Source organism: Hylobates moloch, unplaced genomic scaffold (genome assembly GCF_009828535.3).
Source record: "Hylobates moloch isolate HMO894 unplaced genomic scaffold, HMol_V3 SCAFFOLD_7, whole genome shotgun sequence".
NCBI lineage: Eukaryota > Metazoa > Chordata > Mammalia > Primates > Hylobatidae > Hylobates > Hylobates moloch.
Genome location: NW_026652282.1, coordinates 10,387,719 through 10,407,440, shown reverse-complemented (window position 1 = coordinate 10,407,440; position 19,722 = coordinate 10,387,719). Strand labels below are relative to the sequence as shown.

The 19,722-nt window shown below is 40.7% G+C and overlaps 1 protein-coding gene across 1 annotated transcript in view; it reads right to left on the bottom strand.

Moving 5' to 3' along the window:
* Positions 1–19,722, bottom strand: part of EGFL6 (EGF like domain multiple 6) — a 198,187-nt gene that overhangs the window by 77,868 nt on the left and 100,597 nt on the right. The gene's annotated exons all lie outside the window — the stretch shown is intronic.

Sequence of the window (19,722 nt, the reverse complement as noted above, 5' to 3'; positions counted from 1 at the left end):
AAAAACGACTAGGCAAACCGACAAAGAACAAATAGGTGGATGAAAAATGAAAACAGTTGTGATACTGTGGAAAAACAAGAACTTTTTAAATGAAGCTATTAAAACTTTTCTTTAATCTTGTTAAAATACTGCCTCTGTCATCTCTGAATAGAAAGCGATGGGGCAAAAGGTGATATTGGAGAAGCTCTCCTTAAGTCCTTGCTTTATGTATGAAGTTGAGTGCATGGATCCTATGATAGAGAACCCTGCAGGCGGGAGGGACTCATAGGGACATCTCAGTACATTTTATAGGGTGATTTAGTTTGTTTATCAGGAAACCAAATACTGCGTGTTCTCACTCATAAGTAGAAGCTAAATGATGAGAACGCATGGCCACATAGAGAGGAATAAGAGACAGCAGGGCCCACTTGAGGGTTGAGGGTGTGAGGAGGAAAAGGAGCAGAAAAAAACTAGGTATCAAGTACTATGCTTATTACCTGGGTAACTAAATAATCCGTACACCAAGCCCTCGCAACAGGCAGTTTACCTACATGACAAACCTATACATGTACCCCTAAACCTAAAATAAAAGCTTTTTAAAAAAGATTTAGTCTGTTTATTTTCCAAGACAAAGATCTCACTTTTATGATGCTGGGGCTCACAACAATTTAAATAATCTCCAGCTCTTTGGGGAGTCATTTTCAGGTAATGACTTTTCATTCAGCACTAGAAAGGTCATATTTGAGAAAGTTCCTCACAAATTAAAAAGGCAATTTTAGAATGCTTCTGAAAACGACACATAAGCTTAAATAATTGTTTTCTCATAAACAGAAATCTATTTCTTATCTGCAGGTCATTTCCCCAAGGAAATATGTATAAACGTTTATAAAATACAAATCTGTTAAATTGGGGGGAAGAAGAGATATACACTATCTTGTTTTAAAACACATATTAAAAGTACGCAGTAAAACATTATATATGAACATTAGAGTTAATTTTCCAATAGAAAAAAAAGTCATGTACGTTGGGTCAAATTGCAACAAGCAATCCACAGGGTAATTAAAGAAATGCCACCTGAAAATCGTACAACCTAACCATAGTCAAGGAGTGATCAAATAGGAGTTTATCTGTGCAACTGCTAATGCCAACTAGCTATTAACAAGTGATCTCATGAAATTATTGTATTTTGAGTTAAAGTAAACCTTGACAAACCCAACAGCTTTCATAAAAATGTTCTAAGAAGGTTCCATGAGTGACTCTTAGGCTGTTCCAAAATGTAAGAAGGCATTCAAACATATTTGAGTGTAGCTTATAGTACCTTAAGAAAGAATAAGGAAAGTTACTTTCTCTAAAATTACTATCAGTTGGAAACTAGCCAACTGACATTTAAGAATGTTAGTATATTCTGGTCTCTTCCACCATTCACTTCTTAACCACATTTCTATGTCAGTGCAAGAGTAAAGTGGGTTAAAAGATTTTTCTCTGAAGGGCAAGTTTGGGGGATTTTTGATGTTGGATGTGTATGGTTGGTAAGCTGATGCAAGTTGGATAGACAGTTGCTATCTCTCTTGCTCCATAAACTTGTTCCTTGATGAAAACATTAAAGAACTAACCTAGTTTGACTCCTTTCATCTAACGAAGATTTTCATCTTTATATTCTGTAAACACCAATGCCTCACTCATGGGAGAGAAAGAGGCCAAGGTTGCTATGCATAAATGATTCTTTTATTTAAATAACATCTACTTATTACTATGAGTACTGGGAGTTAATACCCCATCTCAAGCTGGAGTCTGAAAGAAATCACTTCTGGCATCTCTGATGAAAAGCTACAAGTGGCTGGGCGTGGTGGCTCACGCCTGTAATCCCAGCACTTTGGGAGGCCGAGGCAGGTGGATCACGAGGTCAGGAGTTTGAGACTAGCCTGGCCAACATGGTGAAACCCCATCTCTACTAAAAATACAAAAAAATTACCTGGGCGTGGTGGCACGTGCCTGTAATCCCAGCAACTCGGGAGGCTGAGGCAGGAGAATCGCTTGAACCCAGGAGGCGGAGGTTGCAGTGAGTCAAGATTGCGTGCCACTGCACTCCAGCCTGGGCAACAGAGTAAGACTCTGTCTCAAGAAAAAAAAAAAAACTACAAGTAAGTGGGCCCTAGACTCGGGTACAGTAAATACTGATGATAATTGAACTGCTTTTATTTTCACATACAAGGAAAAACACAGAACTCAGTTGTAGGCCATTTCACCATTATATTACATATGTAAATAGTCACAAATTTGATATTTTTCCTAAGTCGTTTGGCCAAATAACAGATTTGGTCGTAATATTGCATAGATGTTCTTCTATAGCTGTATTAAGAAGGGGAAAAAGCATAAAATATACATAAAAGTAACTCAAAATTTGTTATATTTGGCTTTAAAGTCAAGCCAGAGTGAAAATTCATAACAACATATAATGTTAAGTGAAAAAGAACATTACCAAATAGTATATGGAAGAAAAATCCCAATTTGGTTGAGGAAGCATTTTTTATAATATATAGCTTTTCAACATATATTGACGTATTTAATAATGCATTTATTTATATACTTACATATTTATATAACATATACATCTTCAATACTTTATACCAATGTCACACTTATCCAGTTTGCCTAGATACTAAGTTCAGCATGTTTCTTGCACTAACATAGAACTTTTGATAGTGATTCTTAAGTCAGATAAAATTTCAATGCATAAGGAAATGCCAGAAATCGGATTTCTTCACTGCTCCACTTAAAAAGGAGTTCTCAAGCAAAAATGAATAGGAGCATCATCCTTAATCTACATATCACCAGTGAGCAAATTTCAGAATTTCCAGACTCAGATTGATGTAAGCAAATGAAAATTCCGGCCCTCAACCAAATAAAACATACATACTTTCATGAGTCCCATGAATTCTATCCAGTGGACATTGTCAAATGGCAACCTGGGTGTCAAAAGCCATTGCCATGCTTCCTTCTGTCAACCTACACACTGTCAGAAGGGAGGCAGGCATGGCAGGCAGGAGCCAACACAACTCACACCTCTCAAGTTTGTGGGTAACCACCATGCTCACCCAAATCCTTCCAATGCCTGCAACATAGACACACGTTTACTGTCTCTTCCCTTGGGTGATTTTAAGATTTGCAGGAAATGAAAAGTCAATTCATGTTAGTACTTATTTATTCAACAAATATATAGTGAGTGTGTACACTGTTCTAGGTGCTGAGAATACAGCAGTAAATAAGACACAGGAGGAATTCAGGGGGCGTCCCCAGCCACCATCCTCTTCTCTGAGGACAAACACCCTCCTCCACACTTTGGCTCCCATCCACCAGTTTTTTAAAAAATGTTATGTGACCTTTTCTTGGTGAACAAAATAGATTCAGTTCCTTTTCTAGAAGAGCTTAGAGAAGATTGGAGGAGACATTCAATAAGTAACTAAACAAACGTGTAGTTACAAATGGACTGCAGAAAATAATCAAGGTGCAGTAGGTGGGAATATAGGGTGATGATACCAGAGAAGGCAGGAATGAGGAGGTGACTCATGTCGAGCCCTAAGAATGAGCAGGCAGCAATGGGAAGGGCTGTGGAAAGAGTAGTACAAGTTTAGCAAACAAGGTCACAAATAACTTAGCACATAGCAGCTTTCGATAAATCTTTCTAAATAAAGAAAACAGGCAAACTATTATTAAATCTTCATAACTGGTGGAAGAACTTAAAATTGTCATGCTTTCTCTAGTGATGCAGGTCCTAATGTATTCTCTTAAAAATAATATATGTATGTTGAATAGTGCTGCACTTTCTCAACCACACTCTAAATATAGCTTAACTCAGTTAATTAAAAAAAATGGCAAAATGGAACAAGCATTAAAATTCAGGAATGAAGTGAGGAATTCAATCCCTTTGCTGATTTGCTGATGAACATGAGTCAAAAACTGAACTTAACCTTCAAAGGCAATGGAAGGAAAATCACATACACACCATGGTTACAATTATGTAAAAAGTATATGTGTGTGTGTTTGTATGAGTGTGTATATATAAGTGCTTATATACAAAAGAATGGAAGGCAGCAAGGAAAATCAAAGCAGTTGAATTATTATGGCAGTAGGATTCTAGGTAATTTTTATTTAAATTTTGAATTCCACGTTATATTATTATTTTGGGCAATAAGTGGAAGTTTTTCAACGAAGCAATTTTAAGAAAACTTTAAAAGTACTTCATAAGGCCTCGAAATTTAATCTTTGTCTTAGGCTATAATGGTTAGTGCAAGGCAAAAGTCCAGTTATCTTGGCAACTATTTCCTTCAGACATAAGCCCACACAGACATGTCCAAAACCATATGTGCTGCTCCTAAGACTCAGGATAGCGATGCTGAAGTGTTCCTCTTCCAGCCACACCGTGATCTTCTATCTAAATACCCAGTGCTCATTTGCAGCTTTCTTTACTTTTTGGTTTAAGAGCTGAGACTGCCATCACCCTCACATAACCAGCTTCTTGTCCTCTCACCTCCCCTACCCTCACTCCATCCACAGGAGTATAAATAATCCAAGCTGGTGCTGGATCCTAGTCACAGCTACAGCTAGGCTCGGGCTAAACGAAATCACTGATTAAATTTGATAAATCCCTCACTCTACCTGCCTAAAAGTGGAAAGGGTGAACCCTCACTGGTGGAAGACATTATGTGGACCATTTCTGTTTAATTTATATACTACATCCCACGTGCCAAAAAGTGTTAGACATGCAAAGAGGGAGGAAAAAGTGACTAATAAGAGAAAATAATAGAATTTCATTTGTAATGACTAATTTGGACGTATCTCAGGAATGCAAGGGTAGTTTAACATGAACAGTTCAAAGGGAAAACAACATGCAGTCAACTCAATAGGTGAAGAAAAAATTCATCAATTAAATTCAACACCCATTTGTGATAAGTAATCTCTTAGCAAACTAGGAATAGAAGGGACTTCCCTAACCTCATAAAGAATATCTACTAAAAACCTATACCAAACATCATTCTTAATGGTTAAAATCCATTATGTATGCCCTTTAAAATAGAAAAAAAAAAAGATAAGAATGTCTGCTCCAACCTCTCTCTTCAACATTGCATGGGAGGTCCTATCACACAGCAATAAAAGCAAAAAAGTGTGAGGACTGCAAAGGGAGAAACAAAACTTATTAAACACAGACAATATCATCAGAAAATCCAAATCACACTATAGAAAATCTATCGTTGAAAGGGTTTAACAAGGTGGCTAGATAAAAAGTGGTTAACAAAAATAAGTTCCGTTTATATAACTAACAAAACACAGGAAACATCAATTTTTTTTTTTTTTTCTTTTTTAGACAGAGTCTCGCTCTGTCACCCAGGCTGGAGTGCAGTGGTGCAGTCTCACTGCAAGCTCCGCCTCCCAGGTTCACGCTATTCTCCTGCCTCAGCCTCCCGAGTAGCTGGGACTACAGGTGACCGCTACCATGTCCCGCTAATGTTTTGTATTTTTAGTAGAGACAGGGTTTCACCGTGTTAGCCAGGATGGTCACAATCTCCTGACCTCGTGATCCACCCGCCTTGGCCTCCCAAAGTGCTAGGATTACAGGCGTGAGCCACTGCGCCCGGCCAAAACATCGATTTAAAACTATATTAACTTCAATAACAAAATTATAAAATACTTAGGAATAAATCTAACACAAAAAGAGAGAAGACCTTCATGGAGAAAATTAGGTGTGGTGCCTGAATGGACTAGAATTGTGCTGTCCAATATGGTAGCCAAGACGCGTGTGTGGCTATTTAAATTTCAATGCAAACCAATTAAAATGAGATAGCATTCGGAATTCAATTCCTAAGTCACATTAGCCTCATTTGCACTGCTCTATTTAGGCACATGTGGCTAGTGGCTACCCAACTGATGGAGTAGATAAAGAGCGTGTGCATCAGCACAGAAAATTCTATCAGACAGCACTGGACTAGAATATGTCCATCCATCACATATACTTTCAATTAGAATGCAATCATTTATACTACACTGCTTATGTCATACCTCTGTATTAGTCTGTTCTTACGCTGCTAATAAAGACATACCTGAGGCTTGGTAATTTATAAAGAAGACGAGATTTAATGAACTCACAGTTCCACATGGCTGAGGAGGCCTCACAATCATGGCAGAAAGCAAAGGAGGAGCGAAGGCATGTCTTACATGGGGGCAGGCAAGAGAGAGTGTACAGGGGAACTGCCCTTTATACAACCATCAGACTTCCTAAGACTTACTCACTGTCATGGGAAAAACCCGCCCCCATGATTCAATTACCCCCCATGACATGTGGGGATTATGGGAGCTACAATTCAAGATGAGATTTACGTGGGGACACAGCCAAACCATATCAACCCTCATAATGGAAATGCAGAATAGAAGTTGTAAAGTTTGCTTATCTTCTTTTTCTTTTCTTTTCTTTTTCCTATTTTTTTTTTTTTTTTTTTTTTTTTTTTAGATGGAGTCTGACTCTGTTGCCCAGGCCAGAGTGCTGTGGCATGATCTTGGCTCACTGCAACCTCTGCCTCCAGGGTTCAAGTGATTCTCCTGCTTCAGCCTCCCGAGTAGCTGGGATTACAGGTGTGCACCACCACGTCTGGTTAATTTTTGTATTTTTAGTAGAGACGGAGTTTCATCATGTTGGCCAGGCTGGTCTTGAACTCCTGACATCAGATGATCTGCCCACCTCAGCCTTCCAAAGTGCTGGGATTATAAGAGTGAGCCACTGCACCCAGCCAAGTTTGCTTATCTTCTAAGTTTGTGGGGGATATTTGTCTTTTGTAGGGGATGCGGTTTGGTTAGCATCTGAAGGTCCTTCCAACACTTAAGAAACCAACTATCTTGTAAGTCGTTTCATTATAAAAGTCCCAATGGAGAGACACTTCCTCTTCCAGTACCCTGACAACAAAAATACAGGCAGGAGACCCAAGACTGGCCAATCAGATACTCTCTTTGAAGAGCTGAGTCTTGGGCAAGCAACAAAGAGATGCTGGATTAGTTCAGGGTTCATTCTGGCACAGGTAGTAGTAGCCTCTAGTATCTAGTGACCACCATTGGTGCTAGTGTCCAGAATGCCAGTGGCAGTTTCCAGTACCTAACAGTGACAGCATCTTAATCAGGTCATTCATGTTCCGGCCATGGCTGCAGCTCCAGCCTTGTGGATTCCCTTTGGTGCCTGCCCACACTCCAAACTCCAGCCTTACCTCTAAGAGCTACTTAACATCTCCCCCAATAAATTCCTTTTCTAAGTTAGAAGAAGTAGATGTCTTATAGATTATCTAGTCTAAGCTTACTGGGATTCATAATATAAATGCAGGTAAATGGAATTCTATCTCTCTTAAAACATTTATCTGTCAGCTTAAGTTACGCTGCGGTAAAAAATGACCTCCACAAACCTCAGTGGCTTATAAAAACAAAGATTTATTTCTCACCTTAATGTCCATTATGGGTCAGCTGTGGTTCCTGTCCATGTCATCTTCCCTCTGGACCTGATGAACCTGAGGTAATGGATCAGCCTCTGTCTGATATATTGCAGGTATCACTGGTTGAGAGAAAAGAGACCAAAAATAAAACCCCTGCTGGCTCTTGAAGCTTCCACACAGAAGTGACATTCATCATCTCCCCTCATATGATATTCACCAAAGCAAGTCACACATCGTGATGTATAATCTTCCTAAAGAGAGGGACATTGCAAGTCACATGGAAAAGCCTGATCTGAGTGATGTGGTATCCTACAATGGTCCCACCGGGAGGGTCATCAAATATTTGAACAAGAATACAATCTAACACAGCCTGTTACGACTCAGGGCTTTTTTTTTTATTATTATACTTTAAGTTCTAGGGTACATGTGCACAACATGCAGGTTTGTTACATATGTATACATGTGCCATGTTGGTGTGCTGCACCCATTAACTCTTCATTTACATTAGGTATATCTCCTAATGCCATCCCTCCCCGCTCCCCCCACCCCACAACAGGCCCCGGTGTATGATGTTCCCCAACCTGTGTCCAAGTGTTCTCATTGTTCTATTCCCACCTATGAGTGAGAACATGAGGTGTTTGGTTTTCTGTCCTTGTGATAGTTGGCTCAGAATGATGGTTTCCAGCTTCATCCATGTCCCTACAAAGGACATGAACTCATCCTTTTTCATGGCTGCATAGTATTCCATGGTGTATATGTGCCACATTTTCTTAATCCAGTCTATCATTGATGGACATTTGGGTTGTTTGCAAGTCTTTGCTATTGTGAATAGTGCCGCAGTAAATATACATGTGCATGTGTCTTTATAGCAGCATGATTTATAATCCTTTGGGTATATACCCAGTAATGGGATGGCTGGGTCAAATGGTATTTCTAGTTCTAGATCCCTGAAGAATTGTCACACTGACTTCCACAATGGTTGAACTAGTTTACAGTCCCACCAACAGTGTAAAAGTGTTCCTATTTCTCCACATCCTCTCCAGCACCTGTTGTTTCCTGACTTTTTAATGATGGCCATTCTAACTGGTGTGAGATGGTATCTCATTGTGGTTTTGATTTGCATTTCTCTGATGGCCAGTGATGATGAGCATTTTTTCATGTGTCTGTTGGCTGCATAAATGTCTTCTTTTGAAAAGTGTCTGTTCATATCCTTTGTCCACTTTTTGATGGGATTGTTTGATTTTTTCTTGTAAATTTGTTTAAGTTCTTTGTAGATTCTGGATGTTAGCCCTTTGTCAAATGGGTAGATTGTAAAAATTTTCTCCCATTCTGTAGGTGGCCCGTTCACTCTGATGGTAGTTTCTTTTGCTGTGCAGAAGCTCTTTAGTTTAATTAGTTCCCATTTGTCAATTTTGACTTTTGTTGCCATTGCTTTTGGTGTTTTAGACATGAAGTCCTTGCCCATGCCTATGTCCTGAATGGTATTGCCTAGGTTTTCTTCTAGGGTTTTTATGGTTTTAGGCCTAACATGTAAGTCTTTAATCCATCTTGAATTAATTTTTGTAAAAGGTGTAAGGAAGGGATCCAGTTTCAGGTTTCTACATATGGCTAGCCAGTTTTCCCAGCACCATTTATTAAATAGGGAATCCTTTCCCCATTTCTTGTTTTTCGTCAGGTTTGTCAAAGATCAGATGGTTGTAGATGTGTGGTATTATTTCTGAGGGCTCTGTTCTGTTCCATTGGTCTATATCTCTGTTTTGGTACCACTACCATGCTGTTTTGGTTACTGTAGCTTTGTAGTATAGTTTGAAGTCAGGTAGTGTGATGCCTCCAGCTTTGTTCTTTTGGCTTAGGATTGCCTTGGCAATGCGGGCTCTATTTTGGTTCCATATGAACTTTAAAGTAGTTTTTTCCAATTCTGTGAAGAAAGTCATTGGTAGCTTGATGGGGATGGCATTGAATCTATAAATTACCTTGGGCAGTATGGCCATTTTCACGATATTGATTCTTCATATCCATGAGCGTGGAATGTTCTTCCATTTGTTGATGTCCTCTTTTATTTCGTTGAACAGTGGTTTGTAGTTCTCCTTGAAGAGGTCCTTCGCATCCCTTGTAAGTTGGATTCCTAGGTATTTTATTCTCTTTGAAGCAGTTGTGAATGGGAGTTCACTCATGATTTGGCTGTTTGTCTGTTATTGGTGTATAGGAATGCTTGTGATTTTTGCACATTGATTTTGTATCCTGAGACTTTGCTGAAGTTGCTTATCAGCTTAAGAAGATTTGGGGCTGAGACGATGGGATTTTCCAAATATAAAATCATGTCATCTGCAAACAGGGACAATTTGACTTCCTCTTTTCCTAATTGAATACCCTTTATTTCTTTCTCCTGCCTGACTGCCCGACTCAGGGCTTTGTTATTAATTTGGTAAATTTTAAATTCCGTAACATGAATGAAATGAATTTATCTTGAAAAATCTATTTTTCTGGAGATTGGGTTTGAAACATTAGTAATAGTAATATTTGATCCCATTTATTAAGGTTAGATGCAGGGCTTCTAAAGTGTGACATCACTGTACAAAACCAAAGAAAGGATGTGGGCATATTGAAATTCCACTGTAATTTTAAGTAAAAATCTATTTTGCAAAATTGCATTAAGCATCTGCCAAACCTAGAGTTAAACTTTGGGGCTTTGAGGGATGTAAATCCCACTACTGAGACCTGCATAGGAAACTTGATGGGCAATTAAAGAAAAAAAAAACAAAACATGTTCACAAATAATATAAAGCAGTGATAAGATAGAGCAGAGATGGAATAAAGGAAGTTCATAGGATGGGCTAAGTATGGAATTCTGTAGCTTAGAGATATAATGGAATTGTGTGAGGAACAGATTACTTTTCAACAAGTCATGCAATGCAAACAATTGTATACCACCCTCCCCACACACGTGCACACACACACACATACATATGTATATTTTTTGAGATGGGGTCTCACTCTGTCTCTCAGGCTGGAGTGCAGTGGCACAATCTCAGCTCAACAAGCAATTCTCTGGCCTCAGCCTCCCAAGTAGTTGGGACTACAGGCATGAGCCACCAATGCCCAGCTAATTTTTGTATTTTTAGTAGAGACGGAGTTTCACCATGTTGCTCAGGCTGGTCTTGAACTCCTGAGCTCAAAGCAATCCACCTGCCTTGGCCTCCCAAAGTGCTGGGATTATAGGCATGAGCCACCATGCCCAGCCTACATATTTTATACCACGGGATATGTGTGTTTGGGAGGAGACATACAGGTGAGAAAAAAATTGATGCAACTTCTAAGCATTCCTAAATTTTGTCCTTACTAAACACAATGGCTCTAGTGATGAAATCTCATCATTAAATTCTTTTTTGCCAAATAAGTTACAAAACTAGGGTAAAATATCCTTGCTTCATTTTTTTTAAGAAAAAAAATCTTGTGACCTTCATCTGTAGATAACAGTGAGTATCTGAATTTCAAAATGTCAAGTTTTGCATGTGGTTAATCAAAAATAATTTTTGACACAAAAGTTGGAAGGAGTATAATTGTGACAGGTAGAAATGTCAAATTATTTATGCAAATTCAGCTAAAGATGTACTTTAAGTAAAGGTCAGTATAGTTTATTTGGTTAGTAAAATATGGTTTACTTCTTAAGAAAAAAAAATGATGTGAAAGAAGCCAGACACAAAAACCTACATATTGTATGGTTCCATTTGCATGAAATGTCCAGGATAAGCAGATCCATAGGGACAGAAAGTAGGTGGTGGTTGGGGGGCTGGGGGCTGGGAAGAGGGTGGAATAGAGAGTGGCTATTAACTGGTACTGGATTCCTTCTTGGGGTAATGAAAACATTCTGGAATTAGATAATGATGATAACCGCACAACTTTGTGAATATACTAAAAGCCACTGAATTATAACAAAAATAAATGCATATAAACTTTAAAAAACTCATAAGTTACAAATAGTGTTTATGTACACGATTTGGGGAAAATTATTTTCAAAGAGTCACTTCTAGAATTACTAACATATAGCCAAGTACAGTCGGTAACGCATGCTAACAGACAACTAAGTCAACAACCACAAAATCACCAAACAATTTTAATAACCTTTTTCAACTATATTCCTTAAGTACTTGCAGGGTCTTCTGGCAAGTAAAACAGTGAACAAATAGAATTTTTTTTATCTCCTTTTCTTTCTAACAATGTTATTGAACATTAAAACAGAAAATAACACACAAGAAAGGGAAGGATTATATGACAATTGAACAATTAGCTTTATAATAGAGTTTGAGCATATATGGCCTAAGACTTTATAGCATATGTGATGTTTACTCAAAGATACTACATACTTGGAGAAGAAACGCTGCAAAATGTTCTGGGGAAAAAAAATGTTCTCTCTTTTCCAATTGCCCATTCTTTCCACTCTCAAATTGTTTTGCCTGTCATAAACTACAATCACTCCCTCTGAGTTTGTTTTTAATCTTTTTTTATTTTTTATTTTTTTTGAGATGGAGTCTTGCTCTGTCGCCCAGGCTGGAGTGCAGTGGCGCGATCTCGGCTCACTGCAAGCTCTACCTCTCGGGTTCGCGCCATTCTCCTGCCTTAGCCTCCTGAGTAGCTGGGACTACAGGCACCTACCACCGCGCCCGGCTAATTTTTTGTATTTTTAGTAGAGACGGGGTTTCACCGTGTTAGCCAGGATGGTCTCGATCTCCTGACCTCGTGATCCGCCCGCCTCGGCCTCCCAAAGTGCTGGGATTACAGGCGTGAGCCACCGTGCCCGGCCTAATCTTTCACCTAAATGTATGTATGTGTTGATCTGTCATATTCCTGGCTCTTCCAAATTTCTTAGGTGCTCTCATTCAACAAATATTTCTTGAGGGCACTCTGTGTGCCAGAACTATTCTAGGGGCTGGAGATTAGCTGTGAACCAAAAAGACAAAAATCTCTGACCCCGTGAGCAAGAGCAAGGCATTCTATTTCTTTCTTTTTCTTTCTTTCTTTCTTTTTTTTTTTTTTTTTTAAGACATGGTCTTGCTCTGTCACCCAGACTGCAGTGCAGTGGCATGATCTTGGCTCACTGCAACCTCCACCTCCTGGGTTCAAGCCATTCTCCAGGGCCTCGGGCTCCCAAGTAGCTGGGATTACAGGCACATGCCACCATGCCTGGCTAATTTTTGTATTTTTAGTAGAGACGGGTTTCACCACGTTGGCTGGGCTGGTCTCAAACTCCTGACCGCAAGTGATCCACCCACCTCGGCCTCCAGCGCTGGGATTACAGGTGTGAGCCACCACGCCCGGCCAGGGTATTGTATTTCAATGGTGAATAAGCTCTATTTTAAAAAAATCAGAGGCCAGGCGTGGTGGTGGCTCACTCCTGTAATCCCAGGATTTTGGGAGGCCAAGGCAGGTGAATCACGAGGTCAGGGTATGGAGACCAGCCTGGCCAATATGGTGAAACCTCGTCTCTACTAAAAATACAAAAAAATTAGCTGGGCGTAGTTGCAGGTGCCTGTAATCGCAGCTACTCAGGAGGCTGAGGCAGGAGAACTGCTTGAACCCGGAAGGCAGAGGTTGCAGCAAGCTGAGATCATACCACTGCACTCCAACCCAGAAGACAGAGTGAGACTCCATCTCAAAAAAAAAAAAAAGAAAAAGAAAAAGAAAAAAAATCAGAAAGGGTGCTAGGGAATGTAGGAAGAGGCCAGGGAAAGCCTCACTGCCCCAGGTGAAATTTGAGCTAGGGCTTGAGAGAGGTAAGCTAAGTCATTAGGAATCTGGGAGGCTGGGTCCAGTTGTTCACGCCTATAATCCCAACACTTTGGAAGGCCAAGGTGGGAGGATCGCTTGAACCCAGGAGTTCAAGACTAGCGTGGGCAATATCATTGAGACCTCATCTCTACAAAAACAATTGAAAAATTAGCCGAGCATGATGGCATGTGCCTGTAGTCCCAGCTACTTGGGAGGCTGAGGCGGGAGGATCTCTTGAGCTTGGGAGGCAGAGGTTGCAGTGAGCTGAGATCATGGCACTGCACTAAATCCTGGGTGACAGAGCTAGACCCTGTCTTAAAAAAAAAAAAAAAAAGGAATCTGGGGTATGAACATTCCAGGCAGAAGCAATAGCCCAAAGGCCCTGTGGCAGAAATGTGCCTGGTATGGCCAAAGAGCAGCAAGGAGGCCAGTGTGACTGAATGCAGTCTCCAGCAAGGGGTAAGTATTAATAGCAGGCAGGGAGCTCAGAAAGGTAACAAGGAGGGGTCAGATTAGTGAAGCTTTAAAGACCACTATAAGAACTTTGTCTTTCTCTTGGAGACAGGAGCCAACAGAGAGTTTTAAGCAGAGAGGTAACTTGATCTGATTTGCATATTTCCCAGGATCATTCTGGCTGTTGTATTAGAAATGTACTTGGGAGACAAGAGTGGAAGTCAGGCAACCACTTAGCAGGTGGTATCTGTATGACAATTGGTCATCCAGGTGACAGTCAGCCAGGTGAGGATGATGCTGGCTTAGAACAAGACAATGGTAGAGAACATAATATGTGGTCACATTCCGGATATTTTTAAACAGTGTTATTGAGGTATAATTTACATATGATAAAATTCACTTGTTTTAAGTGCACAATTCAATGATTTTTAAACAGATTTACAGAGTTATTCAGCCATTACCACAATCCAATTTCAGAACATTTCCACTACTCCAACAAGGTCCTTTGTGCCCATCTGTAGTCACTCCTCTTTTCTCCCACCAGCCCTAGGTAACTGCAAATCCACTTTCCATCTCTGTAGATTTGTATATTCCAGACACTTCACATAAGTGGAGTCATTCAATATGTGGTCTTTTGTGATTGGCTTCTTACATTTAGCAAATGCTTTCAAAGTTCATCTGTGCTATAGCATGTATCATTACTTCACTCCTTTTTATTATGGAATAGTATTTCTTTGAATATCTATACCATATCTTGTTGATCCATTCACCAGTTAATGGACATTTGGGTTGTTTCCACTTTTTGGCTACTATGAATAGTGCTGCTATGGATGCTCACAGATGAGTCTTCGTGTAAATGTATGCATTCATTTCTCTTGTGTACACACCAAGGTGTAGAATTGCTGGGATGTATGGTAAATTTATGCTTAACTTCTTTTATTTTTATTTTTAACTGAGTCCTATGTTTACTATGATGCTTAACTTCTTAAAAAACTGCCAGGCCGGGTGCAGTGGCTCATGCCTGTAATCCCAGCACTTTGGGAGGCCGAGGCAGGCGGATCACGAGGTCAGGAGATCGAGACCATCCTGGCTAACATGGTGAAACCCCGTCTCTACTAAAAATACAAAAAAAATTAGCCAGGCGTGGTGGTGGGCGCCTGTAGTCCCAGCTACTTGAGAGGCTGAGGCAGGAGAATGGCATGAACCCGGGAGGTAGAGCTTGCAGTGAGCCGAGATCGCGCCACTGTACTCCAGCCTGGGCGACAGAGCGAGACTCCGTCTCAAAAAAAAAGAAACTGCCAAACTGTTTCCCAAAGTGGCTGCACCGTTTTATATTCCTGCCAGTAATGTACAAAGATTCTAATTTCTCCACATCCTCACCAACACTTGTTATTTTCTGTGTGTGTGTGTGTGTGTGTGTGTGTGTGTGTGTGTTGTTTTGTTTTTTCTAATTATGGCCACCCAAGTGGGTGTGAAGTGGTTTCTCGTGGTGGGTTTAATTTGCATTTCCCTAAGGACTAACCATGTTGAGCATCTTTTCATGTGCACATTGGCCACTCCTGTATCTTCTTTGCTCTTCTTTGGTGAAGCATCTATTCAAATCTCCTGCCCATTTTTAAGTTGGGCTTCTGGATATATATTTGAAATAGAGCCAATATGATTTGCCAACTGATTGGAAGTATGATATGAAAGAAAGAGAGGAGTTAATGATGACTCCATGTTTCTTTAGCTCAAGGTACACAAGGATGGAGTTGCCATTCAGTGGAGAATGAGGTGCTGGAGAGAAGATTGGAAGCTTGATTTTAAACATGTTAAGTTTGAGATGCTCACTAGACATGCAAGTAGAGTTGTCAAGTTGACTGTTAGGTTTCTGGATCTGGAATTCTGAGGGGGAGATGCAAGCCTGAAGAGAGACAGGGGGGAGGTCATTAGCATGGAGATGATGTAGGAAGCCATGGAACTAGAGAAGATCACCAAAGGAGTGAATGTAGATAGAAGGGGTCCGAGGATTACATTCTAGGACATTCCAGTTAAAAAGTCAGGAAAGATGAACCAGCAAATGATACTGAAACAGAGTGACCAGTGATAGGAAAAACCAATGAGAGTGTAACCTACTACAAGCCACATGAAAATGTTCTCAAGAAGGAAGCAAGCGTGTCAAATGCTGTAGAGAGGATTCAAGGCTGAGAATTGTCCACTGAATTTAGTGATGCAAAGGGTGGAGGTCATTGGTGACCGAGACAATCGGAGAGATCCATGTTAGTTTCCATGCTAGGAACTCAGGCATTTCATCCAAAGGTATAAGCAGGAAGGCAGACTTCATAGGGCCAGCTGCTGTGGACAGTTAATATGCAGTTGATTGCTGAGGACTTGGTGAAAAATGTAGATTCAGATTCAGTAGGTCTGGGATGCGGCCCTTGTTTTGGTATTTGCTCCCAGGTGATGCTGATGCCATTGATCCCAGGGCCTCAATATGAAGGGCGAGAGTGCAGGGCTGATTTCATTTGTGGTTATTACAATTCTTTTCTGAGTATAGCTCTCACTGGGAACGAAAATGTCAACTGTTTGGGGTTGATTCTAGAGGATTTTTTATTTTCCAGGGGTTTAATATCATTGATAGTTCAGCTCAGATCTGTGGCTTGAGAAATGGGGAAGAAACACAAGGACCGATGATTTGGGAACCCCGTTGAGCCCTGTGAGCTGTGTGAAAGCAGATTTTATGCAGAACCGCAAATGCTGGAGCCCAGGAAACTGCCCTGACAACTTTGAAGGCATTGGGAGACTCACTCTTTATCTGTCAGTGATGTGGCTGGGCCTCCAGAAAGCCCCCTTTGAGAAAGACCGTCATTACAAGCATGTATAAATTGGGACTAAGGTTCGTACTAAGGTTCAGAATGACTGGAAGAGATAAATATCCAATAGAGACCCTCTCTCCAATTTCTTCCTTCCATTCATCTGATTTTTTTGGGTAACAGCTTTATTGATATTATTTATACTATACAATTCACTCATTTAAAGGGTACAATTCAGTGATGTTTAGCATGTGCATCCATCACCATCAATTTTAGAACATTTTTAGCAACCCTAAAAAGAACCCCCCATGTCCTTTTTGTTTTGAGACAGAGTCTCCCTCTGTCACCCAGGCTGGAGTGCAGTGGCATGATCTCAGCTCACTGCAACATCCGCCTCCCGAGTTCAAGCAATTCTCGTGCCTCAGCCTCCCAGGTGGCTGGGACTACAGGTGCGCACCACCACACCCAGCTAATTTTTGTATTTTTAGTAGAGACAGGGTTTCACCATGTTGATCAGGCTGGTCTCAAACTCCTCACCTCAGATGATCCACCTGCCTCAGCCTCCCAAAGTGCTGGGAGTACAGACCTGAGCAACCGCATTCAGCCTCATTTTTAAATGTCCATAAAAATCCACTAAGTCATTTGGAAACTTTCTGCTGAGCAATGTGTGAGATTTCACAAAGCTGGGGGACAAAAGCCCACCTGTTGAAAGAAAACAAAACTGAAGGAATAGAAATCCTCAGTCTGAAAAGATAAGACAAAACAAGATGGCCTGGTGGACTCATAAACACCAACACACAGTCCATGTAAAATCTTCAAGTCCTTTTCTGCTAGACATGGGTGAACTTTGACTTTTAGCTCTTCCCAACTGACACGCACATGAAGTCACACGCCATGGGGAAGAGCTACGTGGGAAACTGTTGGACGAGTGCCTGGCTGTGCTGCGGTTAGAGAAAAAAAAAAACTGAAACTGGTTTTGCAGCTCTGTCTTCAATCATTCACAGATAGGCGCATTAGGTGGAATCCAGTCAGATGACTCAGGGCCTCACAGGCACCTTGGAAATTTCTGAATTTTTTGTTTCAGTCTACAAAGGGGAATTTCGTGAGTTACGACATCACTCTGAAGCTGTAAAAGTAGCTGCTGGGGAGCTACCTGTATCTACGTTTACCTGCATGTCAAAAGTGAATATGGTATATTCCAAAAATAAAAAGTAAAGAAGTTTTTGAATGGGTGAAGTTTTAACTTGCTTCTTAATTGGATATGTAACTTTACCATGGTTGTTTTAGATGTTTAAAAAAAATTTGCCACCATTTGAAAAAGATTAATGACTACTTGGAACCTACCCCTATTTGTATCTCATTTACATTTTAAAAGAAAGCAAGAGTATGTCCAACAAATTAATTTTAATTCTATTTTTGACTCTCTGTCCAGAAGGGTACTTACAAAAATTTAACAAAGGATTATAAATAACTATTTTTTTCATAATTGATTGTTATTTCCCTAGATCATACTGGCGGAACATGAAGATAGAAAGGCCCTATATTTGGCGGGCCGTGGTGGCTCACATCTGTAATGCCAGCACTTTGGGAGGCTGAAGCAGGTGGATCACATGAGGCCAGGAGTCCAAGACCGGCCTGGGCAACATGGTGAAACCCCGTCTCTACTAAAAAAAATACAAAAACTTTAGCCAGGCATGGTGGTGCATGCCTGTAATCCCAGCTACTTGAAAGGCTGAAGCACGAGAATCACTTGAACCTGGAAGGCGGAGGTTGCAGTGAGCCAAGATTGCGCCACTGAACTCCAGCCTGGGTGACAGAGTGAGACTCTGTCTCAAAAAAAGAAAAGAAAAGAAAGGCCCTATATTTTATAGGAAATGATACTTGAAACTGCATTTATATATTTATAGTCTTCAAATTCATAAAAATATATAAACATGTAAATATCCCTTAAAAAGCAACATGTTCTTATACTTTCAAATTTCAGTATTTTAAAAATTACTTACTTTTCAGAAAACTGGATAAACCACATGGATGCCACAAGAAGGTGTCAGGAGAGCCAGCAATCCTAGCCAGGTGGTCCCTCCCAATCTCTCCAACATCAGGAGGAGTGCACAGTACTGGGATAAGGTGGGATCCATACACCACATGCTCCTGTCGTTGAAAGAACAAACCACAATTATAAAATAGCAGGACCTTGCCTGGAATTAATAGGAAGCCTGCTGTTATTTCTAGAAGCAATCTGACATGCAAAACAAACAAACAAAACCTACCCACTTTGTTATGAGTTAGTCCTGGCTTTGTCTCTGTGTATCCTTGGGCAAGTAACTTAATCTCTCTCAGCCTTAGTTTCCTCACCTCTAAAATGCTGTGCAGCAGGGTAGTTGTGAAGATTAAAGGAGATGCTATACATAAAGTGCCAAGAATCTAGCAAATATGGTGCTGGAACAGACTTTCCCATTTCCTCTGCCTGGCCATCTTCCTCTCAAGATTTGCCCTAAGGGTCACGGCCTCTATGAAGCTTTCCCTGACCCCCCCACACTGGGTTAGTTGATCCTCTGGGGTCCTGTGCACCCCTTTCCAGTGGGTGTCTCTCTCAGAGGTCTTAAAAGGTAAAATGATTGCTGGCTGCATAGCATGGCGCTTCCCCTGTGTTTTGTGGGGCTCGAGGCCTGGGACAGTGTCTTAATCATCTCTTTGCCCCCAGCACCTGGCAAAGTGAAAGCAATGTGCAATCATGAACACGGAGCATTTCTGATGATGCATGCTAATATTTGTGGAAATCTTTTTTTTTTTTTTTAGATGGGGGTCTGTCTCTGTCACCCAGGCTGGAGTGCAGTGGTGCAATCATGGCTCACTGCAGCCTCAATCTCCTGGGCTCAGGTGATCCTTCCACCTCAGTCTCCTGAGTAGCTGACACTACAGGCACACACCACCACGCCTGGCTAATTTCTGTATCTTTTGTAGAGACGGGGTTCAGACTGATCTCCAACTCCTGGGCTCAAGTGGTCCTCCCACCTTGGCCTCTCAAAGTGTTGGGATTACAGATGTGAGCCACCACGTCTGGCCGGGAATCCTAGTTTTAAATAATAATGCAAATGGGACTATATGAGGTTGTCATCTGGCCTCCCTTCTGATTGTGGGGCTCTTCTGAAAGCCTAGGTACTTACAGTATCTGAGAGATACAAAAATAACTACTTTAGTAAAATATTTTGCATTTACTGGGAAGTTATAAATAACAAAGCAATCTGACCCAGAAGATGAAGGCC